Consider the following 24,630-nt stretch of genomic DNA (forward strand, 5'->3'; position numbering starts at 1 on the left):
TCCCATATGTAGCCTTCCGTGTCAGGGTCTAGTCACTAGACACAATGCCTAGGGTCTCTCCATGTTTTGTGTATGTCAGGAACAAGGCTCTCTTTGTCGCCGAGTGTATTTGCACTTATGCCAGGACATGTTTGTTCATCACGGGTGGGCATCCGAGCTCCTACTGGCTTTTAGTGATCGTGAGCAAAGTTGATGTAAGTAACTGCCAACAAATCTTTGAGCTGATATGTATGCCATTTTATTCACACAGGATATCTAGGAACAGAATGGCTGAGTCATGGTGTATGATAAGCAGAATTCTGAGAATGCCTTTTTTTAAAAGAGGCTTTTATTTTATGTACGTAGGTGTTTTGCCTTCATGTTTGTCTGTACGAGGCCATCAAATCCCCTGGAACTGTAGCTACAGACAGCTGTGAGCTGCCATGTAGGTGCTGGGAATTGAACCTGGGTCCTTTGGAAGAGCAGCCAGTGCTGTTAATCACTGAGCCATTTCTCCAGCCCTCGAGAATGACTCTTAAAGACCCCAGCTTTCGGCTTACTCCTTCCTTTCACAGTGAGGGCAAACTCGATGAGACACCCACCCTTTCACACTCGTAATACCCCACAGGGCAAACACGATGAGACACCCACCTTTTCACACTCGTAATTCCCCACAGGGCAAACGGAAAATGGTCTGAGTGCGCCTAAATTTGTGGTGCCTTAAACACAAAAGGAAGCACGGGGTGTGCTGTTTCTGTTGCTGCATCAGTATATTTGAGCCTGACTGCTTTATAAGCAGGGACGTTTGCTTGGCATAATCCATGTGGCATGTAGCTCTAGCCTCCCCATGTATAGACAGCCATTGTTGGCCTACCTAGCCCATGTTACTTAAGAAAAGTCAATAAATCATCCCCTTTGCAATATAAACACCCATTCTATCGGTTCTGTTCCTCGGGGAACCCTGACTGATGTAGTGGCTGCTTTCTGTCAGTACTTGGAAAATATTCTCCTGGCTTCTGCTTCACTGTTGTATGGATTAGACACTTAAAAAAAAAAAGAGCCAGCCGTCACCCAGTTTCCTCGTTTTTCTGGATGTCTAATCTGTGGACTCTGAATGCTTTATTTTACATTGCTCTGTATTGCACTGGGTCACTTTAAGCAGAGAACTGCAAACACTTGCTCTTCTGTCCGGGTCATTCCGGCATTCAGTCTCTGTAGCCCTAGCTCAAGGAAGCTGCTGTCCAGCTGACTCTTTCTTGTGCGGTCTCACTTCCTTAGCACAAGTGCCTATGTGTCTGTGGATGAGTTTAAGCTTCTTACCCAAATCTCAAGATGGCAAATGCACATTCAGGTTTGTGACAAATTATGGTAAGCTCTTCTAGGCCCTAGCTTTCTCAAACAATGAGTGAAAATTTGTAGTCATTTCTCATCACAGCCAGAGTTCTTGAATGTCTGCCATGACATCATCCGTAGTTAACTATTACCCCAGGAGGCAGTCCCTCTGTTTCCATCATGCTTAGGGGCTTTTACTTATTCCTGCCTGGGGCCAGCTCGTGCTGGGAAATCCCTTTTAAGCATCTTAAGCAGATGAAGGAAACACACTAAAAGAACTATGGAATTTTTTCACAGTCAAGTGCAAACTTGCTTGGTAAAAAGGGGTGGAGCGACAGCGTGCCCAGTCTGTGATACCCATCGACTCCACCCACGCTCTTGACGCTCAGCCTGCATCCCCTAGTAGCGCTCTTTTCTTATCCCTGCCAGTGCCTAGCACAGACCTGAATCCGTATTTAAAGCAACATCCATTGACTTTCTTCCTGGCACACCCAGAGCTGGGTCGCTGTTGTCAGGGCAACAGTGTGTCTGCAGGGAGCTCTAGCTCTCCAGGGTTTCCAAGGCAACCACTCTGCAGAGTGGAAGCAGGTGCGGTGCCCTGGGGCGGAGTCAGCTGGGGTGAGGACCCTTGGGGAACTGGGAGGTGTGGCCGCTAGGCTGTGATCCACCTTGTACTTGCTGTAAAACATTACCTTCGGCGGAACATTCAGCTTTCACGGTGCACTAGCAAAACCGAACCGCTGATTGCTCCCGGCCTGGTGTATTCAGCTTGTCTCCAGGAGCGGCTCGCGCTTTGGAAATGGTCCAAGTGAATGAACGGCAGCGGAGCGTCCCCACACAGTAAGGTCCTGTTGAACAGAGCCCTAGACACAGACGAGGGAGCTGATGTGCGCACTAAAACGCGAGGCTCGGTTGCAGGGCTTGCGGCGCATCGCGGGGTGCCCAGGACATCCCACCAGGGCCCAGGAGTCAAGTGGGAGCCGGGCCGGAGGAAGGCGTGAGGTCCTTCCCATTTGAGGTGCAGGTTAGCTCACCTGCACGGCACTCGCCTCTGCTGTGTTTATTCGCCCCGAAAGAAATGCTGCCAAGTGAACAGGAAGGACGCAAGGTTTCTGAAGGATTCTTTGGCATTTAACCTTGGCATGGTGGGTCCCTAGGCAATCTTTCGGCTGAGGCTGAAAAACTGCGGTGCGAGACGCCAACTCGGTCCCCACCGCCTGTCATCTGCCGCTCCTGGGGGAGGGGGGAGGGGGAGGGGCGGGCCGTCTGACACAGTTATTAAACCTGGCAGCTGCGTTGGCGGCATTGAGGAGCATTTGGGGGGAGCTCGCGGAAAAATAAGGGGCTGCCAGCTGGCGGTCTGCTGCCCCTTTCTCGCTGCCCGAAGGGCAGCCGCGCCGAGCTCCCTCGCGGTTCCGCTTGGTGACCAGAGTTCAAGCCCTTTGGCAAACACTTGAAACGTGAGTATCTGCCGCCCCGGAGGTGGCAGGAGACCGGCTCGGAGCGCTTCCGGCTTCGCGGTGCAGCGACAGGAGAGGGGCCCGGCTCGGAGGGGGTGGGGGGCGGGGGGCGCGCCCGGTGCTTCCGCCACGCCTCGTCTGGAGGTGGCGCGAGCTGGCTGCAGCCCCGGCAGCCCCTGGGAGGGACTTGAGTGCGGGGTTGGCAGCACGTCGCGTGAGGATCGCTCCTGTGCGTGGACCCAACACAAAAGAAACTTGGGCCCAGGCAGCCGCGGTGCGCAGTCTTGGCCAGCCGCTTGCGAAAGGCGAGAAGTCACCCTTGAGGGTTAGCGCGTAGCAATGAGGTGCAGCTAACGTTTTCCCGACCGTGGGGACCTTGGTGCACCGCGCAGGGTCTGCCGCGGTTCTTCCTGAAGCCACCTAGCTGGGCGACATGCTCTCTGCCCCTGGGTCTGGGTCCCCGTAGGATTTCAGCGTCCTGAGACTTCAGGCCTCTGTTAGGCTCCAAGCCGGCTTCTTTCCTTCCCTGCACATGGTGTTCGTTCTTACCGGGCAGGCAAATGAAAAGACCCCCCCCCAATCTCCTCCCTTCTCCTCAGACTATGAATGTTGTAAAAGGGTTCGATGGGTTTTGTTTGGTGTTGTTATTGCGCGTTAGAGGAAATCTTAGCGTTTGGTTTGGTTTTTATATTTAATTTGGCGACATGCAAGGCCTCCTCCCTGAGGTCTGTGTACGTCTTGAGGAATCTGGTTCTCCCTGTCTGAAGAGCGCCTCCCGAATGCCATGCCCAGACTGGGCTGCCCTTTGATGTCTTAGGGACCCGTGCTCTGGTCTGGTTCAGTACTCTGCTGTCTCCTGAGGTCTCTGTGCAAGCCTTGCTTCCCTATGATTTCTTGAGTCCAGCTTACAGCATCCCTGGCTGTGGACCATGGAAGACATGGCCTCCCCTAGAAGATGCCACAGATCCAACTAGTACAGGTTGGGGGTGCCAGCCAAGATCAAGGGTTGGAACTTTCCAGGTCTATGTCTCCTTTGGCATAATCGGGACACAGAAAACAATTTCTAGCTCAACTTAAAACATAGGCAATGGGCCAGGCGTTGGTGGCACACGCCTTCAATCCCAGTACTCGGGAGGCAGAGGCAGGCGGATCTCTGTGAGTTCGAGGCCGGGCTGGACCGATAGCCTCCAAAACAATACAGAGAAACCCTGTCTCGTAAAACCAAAAAAACAAAACAAAACAAAAAACCCCATAGGCGATGAGGGAACCAGCATAGGATTGAACGAACGTGGGTGTCAGCTGGGAGGCCAGGGAGTCTATGGGGCCTCTGGCAGTGGAACCAGTAGTTATGCCTAGTGCAAGAATGGACTGTGAGAGCCCATTCCCCATGGAGGGATACTCTCTCAGCCTAGACACATGGGGGAGGGCCTAGGTCCTGCTCCAAATGATGTGACAGACTTTGATGATCCCCCATGGGAGGCCTCACCCTCCCTGGGGAGTGGATGGGGGGGTGGGATGGGGGAGTCGGTGGGAGGCATGGGAGGATGGTAGGGAGAGGAAACTGGGATTGATATGAAAAATAAGATTGTTTCTAAAAAGTTATAAACAAAACAAAACCAAAAACCCACAGGGTATGGTTTGGGCCAATCTTCCAATACTATTTCCCCACTGAGCAGCTTTTGCCAGCCTGACCTTTAAGGACTGGTTTAATAAGTACAAGCAGGGTAGGAGGGGAAAGCAAACACAACGAGGGTGGGGTGAGTGTGGTGGTGACTAACATTCAGAGAAACAGCAACAAATGGAGCTCAGAAACTCAACTGACTAGAAATTCTATAATCTTATCAATATAGTTCCCATACTTACAAGGACCTAAAACTATTATGGACATACATGTGGGCCCTTTCATTTTACATGTGGGACTATGGCTCTGACTCCAAGATCAGAGTTGGTATTTGGTATTTGAATTATGACTAAGTCAAAGTGTTATGAAAAACAACTGATGGAGTTCTGAGATCTTAGGTGTGACATGGGAGGAGAAATAAGCTTTATAATTGACTTCTGCAGTAGGAAAAAGAAGGTGCTATTCCTAACGTCCCTGATCTTTAAAGGAAATGTGGAAAAATTAATGGGGTATTGAGAACAGGACAGCCAAAACAGTGAGGCGAAAAGCCAAAAACAAAACAAAAGAAACATAAAACAAGCCTGTTTTAGTGAAAGAGAAGCTAGGGAGAAGGGAGTGAGGAAAACAGATTTTGATTAAATCTAACAAAGAAATTCTAAAATGCTGTTCACTGCCTAGGAGCATCTAGAAGAAAATTAGCTGTCACCCACTTTTCATGCCCTTGCCACTCTTAGCCTGGCTGCAGACCTTAGCCCTTTGAGACTCTTCTAAAGCCCAGGTCATTCCCAGACTCAGATTTTAACCCACTTGGTCTGAGCCCAGGGATGGATCTGTTCTCAGCGCTTTCTGGGTTTAAGAGAAAAATGGGTTGCAAGATGCCTGTCTATGCCTCAGACGGTCAGGTTTGGTGTTGCAGGGGCAAGCAGGGAACCTAAGTGCTGAGAGAGGCCATGGTCCGATGATGGGGTTAACTGTGGAGGACAGCAGGAGCCTACCCTCAGGCTAGCCAGCTCTGCCAGAGGGAGCCAGGAGTCTCCCTTCCAATTTGTTAATGTGAAACCACCAGATCTTTAAAGGCTGGCAGCTAATTAAAATATCTAAAGTGCACTGTGCTTGCCAAACGAACGCCCCTGCTAGATTTGGGCAGATTGGGCAGCCTCAGCAGACCTTGCCTTTCCAGAAAAAGATGGCTGGGGCACTGGGGTAGAGTGGGGTGAACTAGCTGTCGTTCGGGGATCTCTAGATTCAGTTCTTGAAGTTTATACTTTCTTTTTTTGAAACAAGGAATAAACTTGGAAACACAGGACATGGGGCCTGGCACATTCTGGCCTTGTTCTTTGTGAAGGCCCAGAGTTTTCCAGCCTGTGGTCTCTGGATTATTGAAATGAAGAAACATTCTCTAGTTTCTCAGAGGCTTCTCCACATAAGCTGACCACAGCTGTCTCCTCCAGGAATTCAACCCCACAGGGTTCCCTGGAAGCCTCCTGTGGAGGTGGAAATGGGGACTGGGAAATGAAGGGACAGTCTCAGCACTGTCATCTGTGCTGTCTCCTGTGCTGGAAAGAGGGCACGTGGAAGGGGTAAGAAAGCCTAGGCTGTCGTGTGTGCGTAGGCAGCACTGACAGTGACAGTAAGATCTGTTCTCAGGTCACATGCATCTCGACCTCCCCTTCACTAAGCCACAGACGCGGTGAAAAGTGTGTCTTCATTAGTAAAGAGGGAGCGTCCGGTGCTGCTCTCCACAGGTTGAAGCATCTTCGTTGGGTACAGAAATAATTCAGGAGACGTACAAGACTGTCCTATTTACACTCTTCCCTCCCCCATCCTTGGGCCAAGGCTCTTGTGTTTTGACTTAGTTCTGTATTGTTTTTGTTCGGGTTGTTTTGACATACATTAACCATACATATTTATGGGTTACAATTTAATGTTATATACATATTTATCTTGTGTAATGATCTGGTCCGGGTAATTAGCATATTATAGTTTCAAGCACTAGTAATTTCTCTGTGACAAGATCATTTGAAACCCTCTCTCCTAGTTATTTTAAAACGCAATACATCTTGTTAGCTGGAGTCACCCTGCCGTGTGAACACCAGGATTTAGTCCTCTCATCTACATGTAATTTTATGCCAGTGACAAAGCTTACCCTATTCTCTTCTCCCCTCCTCTGCCAGCCTCCGGGAACCCAGGCCTGCTCTCTGGCTCTGTGACGTCCCTCTCAGGCTCCACATATGAGTGAGGTCATCCAGCGCTTTTCTTTCTGTGGGCAGCTTATTCCCTCAGGGCAATGTCCTCCAGGGCAGTTTTCAGCGTGCTGGGGAGCCCTGGACTGTTTGTCACCACAGCCACACTCATTTTCAGTCCCACCAACCTGGTCCACCCCAACCTGGTCCACCCGTTCTGGTTTCTCGTAGCCTCACCAGCGTTATGGCTTCCAGACGCTTTGATCGCAGACATGTGAGCCGGGGTGAGGTGTTACCTTCTTGTGGTTTGTTAGAATCCCTGACGGTCAATGCTTCTGAGAAAATGTTTCCCTTTACTCCCTGGCTACTTGTGTGTCTTAGTGACCCAGCTTTCACTGGCTAGCCATCTTGGTTGTCACTACCATTTGGACTGTCAGGTGGCCTTGGCACATATTCTAAACCTTGTAAGAAAAGCAAAGCCATTAAAGTAGTCAACTAAGTGCTTTAGGCAATGCCTAGACTAATTTTTTTCTTTTCTTAACCAATGTTGATCATGTTGGTATTTTTTGAAGAAAGCCAGCAAGATCCAGCTAGTCTGTCTAGTTTAGTGTAACAGACCCCGCCCCCACACAGGCACTCAGGATCCCAGGGCCCTCTTCTCTTGCTGATGCCAAAGCTCATCATTGTTTTTAAGTCTCCAGTAGACTGTACCTTAGACAACTCTGAACAACACTCGCTCCTTTCTCACACTTCCTGACATCTCTTCGCAGCTGGGTCTTACGCCTGAAATTATGTCTCCTCCTGAGAAGTGATTTGTCTGGTCAGGTTATTTTGGTCCATTTTAAAATCAGATTGTTTTGGTGGCACACACCGGTAGGATTGCTGAAAGAGGCAGAGGCAGGAGGATCACGAATTCAAGGCCAGCCTGGGCTACACATTTTTAAAAAAGAAAAGAAAAAAAAGATGGAGTTTTCTTATACACTCTGGATTCTAGCCCTGTGTAAGATGTTCAGTCGATAAACATTTTCTTCTCCTCTGAAGTTGGTCTCATCACACTGGCGATGCCTACGGATAAGGTAGAGCCTTTTAGTTTGATGTAAACCCATTAGATCTGTTTTTACTTTTGTTTCCTATGAGAAATTCTCAGGTCTTATACCCCCCCCCAAAAAAAACCCTCACCCTGGCCAACCATTTGAAGTGCATCTCTGTTTTGTTCTAGTACCTTCATAGTTTTGTGCCTAACCATTATGTCTAAAAAGATAGTGGGTTTGCTGTTGTTGTTGTTCAGGGTTGTGGATCAAATCCAGGGTTTTCACATACTAGGCAAGTTCTTACCATTAAATGCCACTTTCAGCCCCTTTTAAATCACTTTAAGTTGGTTTTTGTAACTTGTAAGATATGGGGAAGGGTCATTTCACTCATTCTTCTATACATATTGAGTTTTCTCAGCACCATTGTCTTAGTTACTGTTCTATTTGGTAAAGAGACCATGACCAAGGCAACTTTTATAAAAGAAAGTATTTAATTGGGGGCTTGGTTACAGTTTCAGAGGCTTAAAGCATGGTAACACACAGGCGTGTTGCTGGAGAAATAGCTGAGAGTTTTATTTACATCCTGATCTGCAGGCAGCAGGGAGAGGGGAGAGCTTTTGAAACCTCAAAGCCCACATCCAATGACACACCTCCTAATTCATCCTAAACAGTTCTTCTCCCTGGTGGCCAAGCATTCAAACATGAGTCTATGGGGGCTATTCTCATTCAAACCGCCACAGCTGGGTGCTAAAGAGACAGGCCTTTCCTATTTTGTTGGCACCTTTGGCTCAAGGGCTGTTGGATGTTGGGTGGCAGATGCTGGGACATGGTTTTGTTGATGGATAGTTCCCACTGTGGTGCCCAGACAAGGTCATGCTCCACTCCCTCCCCAATGACGAAACCTTGAGAGCCATCAGGGATAACCCTGGGACATGTCTGTCATGATCCTCTGAGCTCATCAAAGTCAAAAGATCAAGGCTGGCCACCCAGTGATTTCACAGTTGTTGGAGCAGGAGGAACTTCTGGAGCTAGAAGCTGGAAACCTACCACAGAGAAGGGAAAGAAGTTTCTTTTTGAGGAAACTCAGAAGCCTGTCTTGGAAGGACAGATTCCACAGCAGCCCTGACTCTGAGCTACCAAAGTCTCAGGCATGGCCAGAATTCCCTGACCTGGCATGCCCATCGTTTCTTGGTGACTGCATCGAAAAATGCTCGACTCTGTTCCTGGAATTGTAGATTATCACATTCCACCCTGCCAGCCTCTGCCAACTTGGACCAGCTCCCAAGGATGAAGGATGTTTGCTGGATTGCTGACTCTTGTTTGATGTCTGCCAATGCCCACTTTTAACCACCAAGCAGCCTCAGGCTCTACCCAGAATTCCTCTCTCTATGTGCTCCTATCAAGCATAAGACTATCCTGCAGAGTACATGTAGGGACCGGCCATTCCCGGCACCCATCTTTCTGTGATGACCCAAGCTGCCTGCTAAGCACCACTAACTTCCCTGCCCCAGGTCCCAAGACACCAGTTTCTGTTCTTCTCTGGCTTGACAAGTTTCCTGTCGAGAATCTATTTATATATCTGGTTGTCATTCTATTCTGGACCATTCCTGTTGGCTCTGATTGTTTTAACATACTTGATACTTTACAAAAGGTTTACGTGATGATGGAAGAGAGAGAGGAGGAAAAGGAGGAGGAAGTCATTAAAGGGAATTTAATGTTATTATGTGACATGCAACTGTGCATCCATGACTAATATGAGTGAGGCCAATATTATGAACTATAATTGTCTTTTTAATAGTAACCCCATCAGAATGTTATTTTATTAATTATCATTAGTAATTACATTGTTTATTTGCTGCTCTTGGGATAAAACCCAGAGCCTGGCACCTGCTAGGAAAGGGATCTCCCACTGAGCTACATTCCAGCACCATTTCTTTCTTTTAGAGACAGGGTTTCATTGTGTGGCCTTGGTTGGCCTAGAGTTTGCTATGTAGACCAGACTGATCTTAAACTCATAGAGATCCACTGCCTCAGTCTCCTAAGTGTTAGGCTTAAAGATGTATACTATTATGCCCAGTCCCATTTTATTGTAAAGTGAAATATTCTCATTATTATATGGTGACAAGCTAGAAATGAAATTACCTGTTACTATATAGGTATATATAATAGTCAACAAGACTACAGAAAAAAAAATCTATTAATTACTCTGTTTCTCCTACAAGGATTTTTTTAAAAAAGGAAGCATTTTGCAATTTAAAAAAATTAACTCTTACCATCATGTTGAATGGCTCATTCATAAAAGTCAGACATAGAATAAAACAAAGACTGTGCTATACTGCTAGACTGCCAGTCAGATGCCGGGGCACTTGTTAGCCAATCTGTGCCAAGGCTGGGAAGCAAGGACTGGTACCTGCCCACACAGTCAGGTTACTGAGTGATGGTGCTTGGGCTCCAAGGACTCATCTACAACCAGAGAGGAAAGCAAAGACAGTACACAGCTGGGGTGGGGCAGGGTCAGGAGGCTGAAGGAGCTGGAGCTTGGACATTCAGAAAATAGGGAGGAACGTAGTTTGGGTCCTGAGGCAGGTGATGAGGGGTCATGGCAGGTGGACAGAGAGAGCAATTTTCTGAAGACACTGAACCTCTGTGTCATCCTGAAAATGAAGCTGTCACTACAGGCTGTTTCAAGGACTAAGACACTTGCTGTAAAGGGTTGGCTCACAGCTTGGCTCACAGATGACTAAGTCATAATGAGTATTGTCATCAGAATACAGACAAATGAGACTCTGCCAGATTTCACCAGAGACTTGGAACTTTTCATCATGATGGTGGGGCACCCAGGGTCACCTGTGCTCAGTCAGAAGCCAGGCTTTCTTACATTCAAAGCGCTCTGAATTTGACAAATTCCCATTAAGACCCTTTGAGTTCTGCCTGGGCTCATTTCCTCTCTCTTGTCTCTAGAATTCAAATTTCAATAATCCGGAAAGTTCATTAAAATGCAAACGCATTATAAAAGGTTTTCTTCTGTAGAAATAAATGGCAAAAGTTGGAGGAAATGAGCATGGTTAGCTTGATTTAAGCTCTACACGTGGTAATCTACACATATCACAGCCTCGTGTGGTACCCATTAATGTGCTCAAGTGTGTGATTTTTATGCACACAATTCTATTTTTAAAGTAAGTCAGGGCTCATTCCTTCTAATGTCATCTGTCATAGCTGCCTGTCAGCATTCCACAGCCCACCTCCCGTTCTCCACATCTAAAGGAACCTCATGTCTGTCCACATCCCTCCTTTTGTTCTTTTCGCTAGTGTACAGGCACATGTTTTGAAGAATTCCACCGCTACTGTGATATAGCTTGGAGACAGAGAAGCTAAGTTTAAGTTTTGAGTCTGCACTGTAGACCCAGAACCTGCTGTTGTGCTGCTGTTTGCTGGTTAGCTTTTGTGATGTCGTAAGGCAGTGGTTCTCAACCTTCCTAACGTTACAACCCTATAGTACAGTTCCTCATGTTGTGGTGTCCCCAGCCATAGAATTATTTTCCTTGCTACTTTATAACTGTAATTTTGTTGCTGTGATGAATCATAATGTAAACATCTGTGTTTCCTATAGTCTTAGGCAACTGCTGTGAAAGTGTCAGTCAACTCCCCCAAAGGGGTCGTGACCCACAGGATGAGAACCAGTGTCATAAGGGACCCAAGAACCTTTGCATAGCTATGCTTTCTGGAACGTGACAAGTATTTGGGCCTGGGAGATGGTTCTTCAGTAAAGCGTTTGGTTTGCAAACTTGAGGAACTAAATTCAGTACCCAAAATGCAATCGAAAAAGCCAAGGATGGTGGTGCTGGCTGGTCATCCCTGGAGGAGGAAATGGCAATCCTTGAGACTCACTGGCCAGCCAGCCTGGCCTGCTTGGCAAAGTCCAAACCAGCAAGAGACATAGTCTCAAAATAAAGGCAGACCGTGTTCCTGAAGATTACATCCAACGTTGTTCTGTTGTCTGGTCTCTGAACACACACACACACACACACACACACACACACACACACACGCATGCACGCACAGACAGACATATGCACACCTGTACATGTCACACATGTGACAAACATCCAATCAAAGTGTTTGTCTCTAAAAATAAGAGTCCATGAGAGGGGGAAGATTAGTTTAAAAGCATTTCTTTAAATCCATCGGCTGGCTCCCAAGACAGCTTGTGTGTACCCTGTGTGGTCTATGGTTCACATCCCATTTCCATTTCTGGAAAGCTAATGGTGCTGTCAACAGGAGAGCATCAGATGCTGTCCACAAAGGGTCACATCTGTGGCTGCTACTACCAGAGGTGTGTTTAGTGAAAATTCAGAGCTTGAATTTTCACCACAGGAGCATCTGTTTCCCTTGGCTTTATGATTATTCCTGCGTGTGTTTCCACATGCCACTGTTTTAGCTGTGTGAGTCACACTCTCGGGACACCTTTGGTGGTGCGTAGTTTCCGTCCTCGCTGTCCTGTTCACACCTTTCCAGCGCTGCCCAGCAAAGCATCTTAAACGTGGGAGGGTCGCAGTCACTGCATGGTGCGTTTGAAACACCTGTGTGTGTGTGTGTGTGAGAGAGACCCTCTCAAATATTTTTCTGAACAATTTCTCCAGCTCTTTCGCTCACCTCTCCTAATTCCTTTTAGTTGGTATTGATAGACATAAGGGGAGTAAGCTGCTTCTGTATTCTGGTATTTCATGGGGATTTGCCCCCATTTCACTGTTTATTTATTAACCATTTCAATGTGCAAACTCACACTTTTCTGAACATCCGTGGGGATATTCCCAGCTTCCCCCATGTCGCCTGTCCCCGTGAGTCTCTTCTGTGCTGTCACAAGGTTATTCTTTTTGAGTTTTAATTTCTAAGGTGCTCTCCCTGAGTTGTGAGAATACTGGGGCCTCTGTTTCACAGACGCAATGGTTTTATGCCATGGAGACAGCAGAGTGGCTTCAGTCTTTCCTTTTGCCCCCTGTATTGTTTCTGTGTCTCCAACTTTTCTCCGTGTTTTGTTTCATTTTGGCCCGGCCTTTTTCTTTTCTCAGTGACTGGAGATCAGCACTGGCAGACTTTGGAGGGTGACCAGGCAATCCACCAGGTGTTCTTTTAGTGACCCCAAAAGGCAGTGTGGGAAGGATATTTCTTTAATGAGGCCATTTGGTTTCTTCTAAGTGTAAAAAAGCAACTTGGTGCTGGGGTATGACTCTGTGGTGGAGGCTTGGCTTGCCCAGTTGCTGGAGGCCCTGGGTCCCTCCTCCTCCCCCTCCTCATTTCAGGACAGGAAGGGCATGTTCCTGAGGAGCCTTCTAGTTCAGGTAAATAAAACTGATTTTGGTCTGCTCATTTGTTTTTTGAGACAGGGTTTCTCTGTGTAGCCCTAGCTGTCCTGAACTCCCTTTGTAGACCAAACTGACCTGGAACTCACAAGGATCTGACGGCCTCTGCCTCCCAAGTGCTGGGACTAAAGTCGTATACCACTATGCCTGGCACTTGGGAGGCAGAGGTGGACAGATGTCTATGAGTTTGAAGCTAGCCTGGTCTACAGAGCTGTTTCTAGGACAGCCGAGGTTACCCAAAGAAACCCTGTTTTAAAAATAAAAACAAACAAACAAATAGGTTCAGACACACACAGTGTGACCTTAATTTAAACTTAAGGCTTCTAGAGTCAAACCATGCTGAGAACCTGAAGATTAAATTCCTCTTCTAAAGTGAAAACTGTTCATTTTCCAATTTTTCTTTTTTCTGTTTATACTCAGGTACTTATGCATGTCTGCACTTGTGTGTGTGCATGTCTGCATTTGTGTGGGCACGTGTGTGTGTACGTGTGTGTGTGTGAGCGCACATTTGTGTGCATGTGCACGCAGGTGACTGCCCATGAAGCTCAAAGCTGACGTCAGGAATCATGCTCAATGGCTCTTCCATTCCACCTTATCCATTGAGTCAGGGTCTCTCAGTCAAATCCAGAGCTCACCTGTGTGGTGGTCTGTCTGACTAGCTTGCTCTGGAGATCCTGTCTCTGCTTTTTGAAGCATTTACATCTGTTCTGAGGGTCTGAGCTCCAGTCTTGACACTTCTATGGCAAGTGCTTTAACCCCTGAGCAATCTTTCCACTCTCGTTTTCCATTACACTTGCACACACACACACACACACACACACACAGAGAGAGAGAGAGAGAGAGAGAGAGAGAGAGAGAGAGAGAGAGAGAGAGAGAGAGAAATACACACACACTATTGCTCTATTGGAGGGCAGATGAATGTGTGTCGTGAAACTAAGCTATATAATGATATCAGGAATACAGACACTGAAGCAGAAGGTTTGGGTTCAGATCTTGGGTGTATTCATTACTACCCATAAGATCTCGGTCAGTTCCCTTTTAAAAGCCCTGTGTTGGTGGCTGGAGGACAACACTGTGTCTAGGAAGATGAAGAGTGTAACTGGATCCTCCCACTTTTTGTTCTGTTTTAAGAATATGTTCTTTTACCACATACAACCAGGCCCTGAAAGCACAGAGGCGCACACACGTGACTGGCCTGATGAAGAAATTCATTGTTCTTGGACTTGGCAATCAGAAAGGAAAGGGTTCTTAACAAACAACTCATTGAGGAGTATGTGGGGACTTAGCATGATGCAATGACAAACTGTGACATGGAAAAAGGTCCCGAATGAAAGTTTTCTGTCACAAAAAGATCAAAAGCTGTCTATCCCAAAAGAAAAGAAACATTTTTCTAGAAGTCTTGCTTGCACAGTTGACTCTGCAGTGGGGTCTTTCCCAAGAGATGCGCTTACAGTGCGGTGTGGATGCTTACAGTGAGCTGGGTACCGCTCGGCATCTCTTGCCTTTGAATCCCGTGGAAAGTAGGAGAGAATCTAGGAGGGAGACCTGCAGAAAAAAAAAACCACTGAGGAAGAAGCAATGGAGGAGGACAGACTGTGGCCAAACCTACATCAGCAGTGCTTCAGACAGTGAGAAACAGGCACTTGCGGGTTCCACCCCCCAAGCGGCCAGTCTGGCAGAGACCACTGGGTAGATCTTTTGCTGTCTCTGTTGTTTGGTTTCTTGAGACAGAGCCTCACTGTGTCACCCTAGTCAGCCTTGAGCTTTTATCAGTCCTCCTGCCTCGGTTCCCTGAACGTAAGGTTTGCAGGTGTGAGCCACTGTGCACTTAAATCCTGGTTCTGTGGACACGCCGTCTCAGAAGCACAGACACTGGCAGAAGGTGCTAGTGTTGGGACAATGTGAGCACTGTGGACAAGCCTCACTTGCCATTTGTCTGGCCTTCAGTCATTTCGTTGTCTATCTACAGTGGTTTTTAGAACAAAGAAATACAGTCATTTTAAAAAGGAGAAAATTGTTGCATAGGTACCAGGAAAGAGGGAGAGAGAAAGAGAGAGAGGGAGAGAGAGTGTGTGTTTCTGATGTAGACCCAAGACTTCAACAATCCTAGGTGAATATTCTTCCATTGAGCTACACCACAGCTCTGTGCAAGGATTTTTTGCTAGCATTTATTTTTAATATTGACTTACCTACATTTGCCTACACTCAGGGAACTAGTTAAATGAATTATGCTGTATCCACAAAAGAGCAAGCTATGCAGTCAGACAGGTTGGAAATATAGTACCAGATACTTTCATAAGAAAAATGATCTCAATATGCTATTTATAAGGAGGCAAGACAAATCATCAATTGTGTGTATTATTTTACCTTAACAGAGACTGTTTTCGCAATGTATTTATCAAGAAAATGGCTGGTATGATAGCAATTTGCTATTGTTTCTGTGTAATGGCATGATAGATGATAATTAAATTTTTTCAAAGAGCATTTGTTTCTTTCGAATTAAAAATGTATAAATGGCTATGCATTAGTCTTAATAAAATGCACGCTAGGTAGTCGTGACGTTTGCTTGCTTGTCACAGGGTCTCATTATGCAGTCCAGGCTGACCTTGAACTCCAGACCCTCCTTTCTCAGTCTCCCCAGTGCTGAGACTACAGGCATGTGCCAGCATTTCCATCTCAATGTTCATAATTTATTGAGATTATACTATAGACTTTGAAATAACTCAGTGTTAATTCTTCCATTTTTTTCACAGCCAGTTGACTGCACTAAAAAGTGCAAAATAGCCTTCTTTAGGATCTCTATATAATATCTAAAGCTGATTTAACTGTGTTGCTACAGTGTTTCTAAGGACTGGAGGGCTAGGGATATGGCTCAGCAATTTAAAGTACTTGCTGTGCAATCATGAGAACTGGAGTTTGCATGCCAGCGCCCACGTCCATGTAACTAGCTGGGTGTTCCACACAAGCCTAGAACCCCAGCCTTAAGGCAGGGAAAACAGAAGGGTTGATGGGATTTGCTGGCTTCCAGGCTAGCTGGTGAAATGGGTCCCTGAAGAGACCCTGCCTCAAAGGAATAAGGGGAGAGTGATAGAGAACATTTGATTCCCTCTCTGGTTTCCTTATGCATGCACAGGTATGCACACTCATGCACACACATGCATAGAATGTATACACACTCATGCACACTCATGCATATTTTCTTAAAGCATTGCTTTTTTTCCAGCTCTAATCTAGAACTAATAAAAAATATGTTAAGAGAGTTTCACTGATGCAAATCCTGTAGCCATGCAGACACCTCATTCTCTTTACAAAAAAAAAAAAATACTTATCAAAAAGAGGTTACTGGGCACAACTCAGGCTGCTATGGCCGTGTGGCTTCTTGAGAGAAATCCATCCCAGGGATCGCCTGTCTCAGAAGATGCTTACTTGCACACAACACTTAATACACACCTAGCATATATCCTGTTGTGTATCTAGTGAGCCCTGGGAGACCGCAGGATGGATTAGTAGGTTCTCCAATGAAAACTTTGCATTAGGTTCTGCTTTCCACCATTGACCTGGCAAATGAAGTTTGGTCTAATTCCATGTGTCCATTAAGGTAGAATTTTGTTGATTGTCATTTGAGACTGTTCTTGTTACTATTTTCCCTTTGTCATTTAAGTTTTATACAGCATATGACTATATCTCTCTGTGAACAATGTGTATGTGAGTATATGTGAATTTATGTGATGCTTTGTGTGATTTCTAGACCACAACATTTATTAAGATTTTAAACATTATTCAGGGGTGTGTGTGTGTTATAAAGATTTTAATGTTGAGGAAATCCCCTGTGATCTTTCATTGTCATTCTATCTAGATCATCAATTTTGGAAGATATTTCTCCAACTTCCAAATAGCTATGCTCATTATTTGCATTTTCAGTGATGTCCAGATGTCTATGCATGATACCCATCCATGTCTGGGTACAGTCGTGTGAGCTGTGCATTTGACACCCATCCATGCCTGGGTACAGTGCATATGAGCTGTGCACATGACACCCATCCATGCCTGGGGACAGTCGTGTGGGCTGTGCACATGACACCATCCATGCCTGGGTACAGTCGTGTGGGCTGTGCACATTTCCCATTATTGTACAGTACTTGCTGTGAACTGACCCTGTGTCCCTCCATGACGGCCATCCACACAATCAAGGCCACCCTGACTTCATCTACATCTGCAGATCACAAGTGTGCTGTGTAGCTGTCCATGGAGGGACCAACAGTGACGGCAGCTGGAGAGTAGATGGCACACTTCCAGGCCCCAAGTAACAAAGTGAATGGCTTAATTGTTGGGGACGACAATGTCAGGTTTTTAACCGAAGACACAAAATGAGAAAGGGGAGGGATAAGGGAGGAGGAAGAGAAAGGCTGAGGAAGAGGAGGGAAAGGGAGACAAAACTGGACCAGACTTAGCCCAGTGAGAAAGCAACTCGTTCCTAATGGAATAAACCATTTAAAACATCTTTATGGAGAGATAAAAACACATTAGAAAAAGCAATAGGGTGACCTGGCGTTCTTTGAGCACTGTGCTGGATAGTTTTAACACAAGTTAAAGTCATCTGAGAGGAGGAGACCTCGACTAAGAAAATGCCTCCTGAAGCCAGGCAGAGGGTCACACGTCTTTAATCCCAGCACTCAGGAGGCAGAGGCAGGCAGATCTCAGAGTTCGAGGCCAGCAGGACTACAATAAGAACCTTTGTCTCAAGGCCACCCCATGCCCCTACCAAAAAAAAGCTTCCATAGGATTGGGTTGTAGACAAGCTTGTAAGGCGTTTTCTTAATTAGTTACTGATGGGAGAGGGCTCAGGCCATTGTTGCTAGCCTGGGTTCTGTAAGAAAGCAGGCTGTGCAAGCCATCAGGAGCAAGCCAGTAAGCAGCACTCCTCCATGGCCTCTGTGTTGGCTCCGGCTTCTACGTTCCTGCCCTGTTTGAGTTCCTGTCCTGACTCCTTTGATGATGAGCTGTGATGTAGAAGTGTAAGCCAAATAAACCCTTTCCTCTCCAACTTGCTATTGGTCATGGTGTTTCACCACAATCACGGAAACCCTAACTAAGACAAGCACTAAATGAGACAAATAAACAGGTCCCTCCTGATGAGCCCCAGGCTGATGGAGGGACCACATGGGTCACAGGCTCTGTGAGGAGGAACTGCTGCCAAGCATCCGCCAGGCTGGTGCTGGTTTCTCATCCCACTAAACCCAGGCTGTCAGGCACAAGCAACTGCCTTTTGACTACTGAGCCCCTCCATCTACAAAGTAAACTGCCAGCAAGTTGTGGGCGCTTTTATTTCTCCCAGGAAATTTGGCTGAGACCAGGGAGGGCCTATGAACCCTATGTAGGGTCTCTACATGGCTGCACAGATTGGCCCCACACAGCAGAACCTAGCCCAAGTCGCAGGGACATCTGTCCCTTGTTTCTGTTCAGAGCAGTGAAACAAAGACACTTTTATTTCCTTCTTTTTTAATGTGTGTGTGTGTGTGTGTTGTGTGTGAAGAGCAGAGGTCAACGATGGGTGTCTTGTTCAATTGCTCTCCACATGATTTCTTGAGACGGGGTCTCTCACTGACCCCGGAGATCATTGATTCTGCTAGACTAGCTGGCCAGAGAACCGCAGAGATCTTCCTGTCTCCTCCTTCCAGCTCTGGGACTACAGGCACACACCTGTGTGGGAGTGCTGGAGATCTGAACTCATGTGGGAGCGCTGGAGATCTGAACTCATGTGGGAGCGCTGGAGATCTGAACTCATGTGGGAGCGCTAGAGATCTGAACTCAGGCTTTCATGCTTGCATGGAGCACTCTACCAACTTTGGCTTCTCCCAGAACCTTTTTCTTTTGAGGTCTTGGGGATCAAGCATACAGCCTTGCACATGCCCAGAGCATGTTTACTGCTGAGTTAGATCACTAACTGGGGACATCTTTCTCCAATGACACAAAGGGCTGCTGGTGAGCTGTCCAAATAGTGAGTGGCAGTATCAGTATACTTACTGACTATCAGTAGCTAAGCAGGATTATGTTAGGCCTATTTTGTCTTTTCTTTTGTATGTATTCAGTATTAGCCTACAAAGTGAATACCGCTGCTGTGGCTTGAATAATCATCTCCCTAAGGCCCCTGTGTTGGAAGCTCGGTCTTCAGCCCATGGCACTGCTGTGACATCCAGAACCCCATGAGGAGGGCAACTTTGTTTTGTCATGTGTTTCCTGCCCCCTGCTGCCTTGCCATGGGCCAAACCATTCAGAGCTAAGTAACCATGGACTGAACCATCTCATCCTCTCCCCCTTTCTCAGCAGGGGTGATTTCCTTGTGGTCCTGGGGGTTGAACCCAGAGCTTTGGGCCTGCCTGGCACAGGTGCATACAGAATCCCAGCCTGTGCTGGGAGACACGAATGACTCTCAGAGTCCAGTCTGTAAGAGGTGATGAGCAGCTTTCAGATAGTGAGGGAGACTAGAAGCATGGTGTTCTTTAGATGGGGCAGCGAGGAAGAAGTTAAAGATAACATCTGGGTAATGAAGACCAGGAGAGAAGGGAGCCTGGGAGAGGGACATTGAGGCACAGTGTAGAGACATGCTGGTGACTTAGAGCCAGCGGGGCCAACCACCGTACCATGCCAAGGCAGGAGGTCCGAGGGCTTGTGGGTTTGACATCCACCGGAGTGGGCGGAGGGTGGATTTTAACCCTGGGCGCAGTGCGCAGTGATTACTGTCGTGCTGTGATCCGGTTGGAGCCGGTGCTTGAAAACCCCATACCAGTTTGTCCCTCACCAACCTCCCCATGCTGCGCAGGCAGATGAGAAAGCCTTGGAGGTGCTGGGAGGATGAGGAAGGTAGGCTCAGAATTCTAATCCTCAGTACAAATTCAAGGGAGAGAAACGCGGAGGGCTGGCACCCCACCACGCCTACTCTCTGGCTTCTGGCCCCAGCCAGCAGAGATGGAAGCCGGCTCCCATTCTGAGAGTCCCAGCAGTCTCGAGCCTAAGCCACCCCAGCTCTGCCTGCTCCCCTCGAACCTCCCAACCTCTTGTTGCTCCCCAGCCACTCTCTGACTCCAGGTCTCAGAGAAAACCGGGAGCTGCTTGTGGTTTCCTTTCTCCCGTTATTCTTCGGTGACTGGTCCCCGGCCCCGGGTGTGAAGATGAAACATTTCTTCACAGGGAGGAAGAATGGCCAGTGCTCATCACTTACAAAGGAAACCTTGATCTTCCCCCTTGTTGGTGCCCTGAGGTGGGTCTTTGGGCTAAGGTGAACAGACAGAGAAGGGCTGGATGCTACACATCTCCCAGATGGATGGGGGCTAGGTGCGGGGCATCCGTGTGTGCAGAGGAGCTGGCTCTGTTAGCGGACCAGGCAGGTGGCTCTGACTATAGGGCTGTCACCATCCAGCCAACTCCAGGACTCCTCCAGAGCTGCCCACATAGGATAGTTACTTTAGCAACAAACTCACGATGCCTCCCAATTTCATTAATTTAAAAGCCCATGTCTTTGTAGTAGGGGGGTGAGGAGCTGCCTGCGCCTGTGGACTGAGCTCAGGGAGACTGCACAGTCACCGACCGCCCCCCCTTTATATTGAGGAATTCATTGTAAGTGACAATGCCAAGTGCAGTAGTGTCCTGCAGCATTGTGGTGACAATGGCCTCCCAGCGCTTGGAATGGGGTACATGCTTGGAGGCAGACTTGGGGAGTTGCAGAAAAGGGGCCTTGCCAGGAAGCCAGAAGGTGCTGAGCTGAAGAAGCTTCCATAGCCTAGGACTGACTTGGTAGCCGGAGAAAGATGGACTCAGAAGTGAGAAATACATTCAAACCATAAAGAAAAAAAGGTTAAGGAGATACACTTGCTAATCACTCTGTACTGATCACACCCAATGTAGACGCAAGTCAAAATGTCACAACATACCTCATAAGAAGGAAGAAATACATGGCAGTCAAAATGCCTTTTAATTAAGAGTCATGGAGGTAGTAGTGACAAAGGCTACATGTGGAAATGAAGTATGTCTTTCAGGGTTTGCTTTCTTTCTTTTTCACTGAAGCTGGGAGTATAACTCAATGATAGAACCCTTGCTTAGCATGCACGAGGCCCTGGGCTCCAACTGAGCCCCTCCCCCCAAAATGATATTTGAGACATGATGAATGCATGTATGATCTTGATTAGATTCTGGATTGGCAAAGACATTATTGGGGCAATCAAACTATGAAGCGTAGATTAGGTAACAGATTGTGCCATAAAATTCCAGGGCTCAGTCACCCGTGTGTGGGAACTCTTGTCCTCATTCTTAGAAAACGTACATTACAGGGAAGTAGCATAGGCAGCTCTCTGTAAAACAGAGGGGGAGGGAGGGAGGGAGGGAGAGAGAGAGAGAGAGAGAGAGAGAGAGAGAGAGAGAGAGAGAGAGAGAGAGAGAGAGAGAGACTGCTGACAGAATCTTAAAGCTGCTACCTGACTGCAAACAGCACAGTACTCTCTGGTTTGCTTGTCGCTGTTTGGCTATAATTTTAAACTTGTTTGTGCTCTCAGTTATATTACTTGAGACTCAATGAATCTAGGACAGAAAGTTTCCACTGGTTGCTTAGTCAGGCATGAAACTTGTTTCCCTCCCAGACGAAAGGGATCCAGCGGTGGACTGGGGTCTCCAGCGGTGGACGGGAGTCTGCTGCATTCCTCCGGTCACTGGCCTCCACCTCCCAGCCTACTGTGCTGTTTAGCACAGAACAGCAGGAAGGGGGCGCCTGAGAAAGGGGGTGGGGTGGAGCAAAAGGCTCCTGGTGTTAGAAGATCTTTTCTCTCAGAATTGTCACTGTATATTTTATCTAACACTTCTTGGGCCAAAATAGCCTCAGAGCCGAAGGTAGCTGCAAGGGAACCCGGAAATTATGTCTTTATTTTGCACGGTCCTGACCAACATACTTGAACCTCAGGAGTTCCACAGTGCTGAGTGGGGAAAAAAGACCCTGGCTTCAAGCCCCAGTACCACAAAAAAAGGGGAAGGGGTTCTAGAAGAAGGGGACTAGTGGGCAATTAGCAGTGCCTTCCCTGCCAAAGCCCACAGCAAGACAGCTTTCACCTGGCATCCTCTTGCGACCCTAGAGCTCTGCTGGGCATCAGAAACACCTGCCCTCAGCCACGCTGCTCAGTCATTATGGCCATGGGTGCTGGGCACCCACAGGGTGTGTTCTACAGCCCTGCCTTTTCAGGGAGACTACATTCCCACCCCACGGACCAGACCAAACTCCATGGACCAGCCGCTTCATTTGTTAAAGATTAATCTATCACCTGGCATGTATCCAAAAGGACAAGCTATTTTTAAAACCTGGGGTGAATGCTTTGAGGAAGAAAAAAGGCTCCAGGTCCTTCTGGCAACTTCCAGGCTACGGGAAGAGAAGAAGCAGTCATTGTACAGTTGATAGTGGGCACAGAGGCCTGCTCTGTAGAAAGACAGATATGCTAATAGCAGTCTCTAGTCCCTTGAGATGCTAACTTCCAGGCATATTGAAAGGATGTCATTTCTGGAGCAGTGAAAAGAAAAGAAAAAAGATTCTTGGTCAAAGAAAGTTGAGAATCTGGCCCCATACAAACCTTTCTTCTCAGGTCCTGATGCAAAGACAGGTTAAAGGCCCCGCCAAGTCCTGCTGGAAAGAATTCTTTTTAGTTCCCCAGACTTAATCCACAGCTCTTTCCTCTATGCCGTCTATTTGCTTCTGACGGAAGAGCTGACCCTGGGAAGCCTGTGTCTCAGAGCCCACGTGGCGGTGTTGTCACCGCACCCTCACGTAGTGACTCTGGCCTCTTCTCACTTGGAGTGTTGTGTCTTTAAGTCTCTTGTAGCACAGTGAGAACACTGATTTCAGTCTCATGAGGAAGGGTTTGGCACTTGAGAAGCGGCTTCTATTTTGTTTTTAAGATTTGTTTTATGTGCTTAGGTGTTTTGCCTCCATGCATATAAGTACTCCGCATTCACGCATGATGCCCTAGGTTAGAAGAGGGCATCAGATCCCCTGGAGCTGGAATTACAGGTATTTGTAAGCTGCTGCCATGAGGATGCTGGGAACTCCACTCAGGTCCTTGCAAGAGCAGGCAGTGTTTTAAACCACTGAGCCATCTCTCCAGCCCCCACCTGAGAGTTTTTAAAGGGATATTTATTTATGTCAGGGCTTGGCAGCAGCACCTTGACCATGACTCTTAGGTCACTGAAGCTCTCAGAATAAGGACCTCAACCAAGCCACCCAGTGGTGCTGGGCCAAGGATGCTTCTTTAGGTCAATCTACTTGTGAGGTTTTTGTTGCTGGATCCATGTGGCTAACTGGGAGAGGATTGCAGCCTGGAGCTCCTCTAACCCATGAGCAATTCCAAGGAAATCCCACCGTTGCATGTAAGTGGGTAAGACGGCTACCTTCAGTTCCCATCTGTACCTGTCTGTGAATAAGATGGGTGAGCTCTGTCTTCAGAGAGCTACAAGATGACAAGGAGCTGCTTAAACAACTGCTATGGTTTGTCCCTAAGAAATTAAGAATCTCACTAACTCCACCCATTTGGGGCACATTTTTAATAATTTTGCTTTAGGGTACCATGAGGTCTTTTACGCAGCACGAGGCACAGTTCACATGCTGCCTCATTAACTTTTACCTTCCCTAGGATGGGGATTGTTATTCCCATCAGGACCCCGAGGCTCTAGGCAGCCCGGGGCTAGGCAACTAATTGGCGCATAGCCAGGGGCACAGCCCAGCTCCCTGATCCTATATCTTAGTTGCCTGGTTCAGGGCCTTCAAAAGCAAACTTTAGAAATTGTGGTCTCACCCAGAGATATTATAGAAGTGCCCCTTGGGAGCCCCAAACTCCACCCCTCTGCCAGCAAGGTCTTACCCACTGAACCATCTCCCTAGCCCGAGTTATACACTTAATGAAAGCACTGTCGTGTGACCCGTTTTGATTAATGTATCACTCTGTGGCTGTGCATATTGAGTGTCTACTTGTCCAGACATTGTCCTGAATAGTAGGGAAGGCTTTGTGGGTTCTCATTACAGTTTTTGGGATGAGAGGATGGTTCCTGAGGATAAGGGATAAGTGACCATGTGATTGTCAGGATCATGTGACAGTTGGTCTTCTCGAGTGTGAGAGACCTGCCACCACCCCCTCCCAGCTTCAGTGTGGCTCTGGCTTTCTGCATTGGCTGCTTTTGAATCGCTGTGATCCAAACACTGGGCAGAAACGAGGAAGGAAGTGCTTCCTTTGGTCCATGGTTTCAGGGGAGTTCAGTCTATCGTGGTGGGACAATTATAATGAGTCGTGGGACCGGGTGTGTGTGGTGGGAGCCCCTCCCATGACTGTGGACCAGGAAGTGAGGAGCAGGATAGGAGTAGAGGCCAGTCATAACCTTCAGAGTTCTGCCCTTAAACACCTACTCCCGCCAGACAGACCTCGCCTCCCAAAGGCTTCACAGCCTCTCTAAACAGGGCTACTAGCTGTGGAGCAAAACATTGGCAAGTGGGGGACATTTTAGATTTGACCCTAAGGAAACTTCCCCGAGGCACACAGACATAGGACATACTGCACAGCACACAGAGTGGAGGGGCGTGTGGACTCATCCTCCAGCTCAGGCCCGGCAGCTACCCTAGGGTGTCCTCTTGACTTGGAGTCC

The 24,630-nt window shown here is 47.5% G+C and overlaps 1 protein-coding gene and 1 long non-coding RNA gene across 3 annotated transcripts in view; one reads left to right on the forward strand and one right to left on the reverse strand.

Moving 5' to 3' along the window:
• Window positions 1–215: 215 nt before the first annotated feature.
• Window positions 216–2,632, reverse strand: LOC121142460. Its single transcript, XR_005879502.1, has 2 exons — window positions 2,346–2,632; window positions 216–2,174 (listed from the first exon to the last, which is right to left on the reverse strand). It is a non-coding gene; the product is annotated as an uncharacterized LOC121142460 (long non-coding RNA).
• The window catches only part of Trim2 (tripartite motif containing 2), a 142,855-nt gene continuing 120,219 nt past the window's right edge, over window positions 1,995–24,630 (forward strand). Inside the window, exon 1 of one of the 2 annotated variants that reach the window (XM_040752581.1) lies at window positions 1,995–2,151. The gene's annotated coding sequence lies outside the window, so the exon portion shown is untranslated. Of the gene's footprint in view, window positions 2,152–2,679; window positions 2,772–24,630 lie in introns of those variants that run through there. The other variant, XM_040752582.1, reaches the window with a different exon arrangement.

The sequence above is a fragment of the Mesocricetus auratus genome, unplaced genomic scaffold (genome assembly GCF_017639785.1).
Source record: "Mesocricetus auratus isolate SY011 unplaced genomic scaffold, BCM_Maur_2.0 Super-Scaffold_100009, whole genome shotgun sequence".
NCBI lineage: Eukaryota > Metazoa > Chordata > Mammalia > Rodentia > Cricetidae > Mesocricetus > Mesocricetus auratus.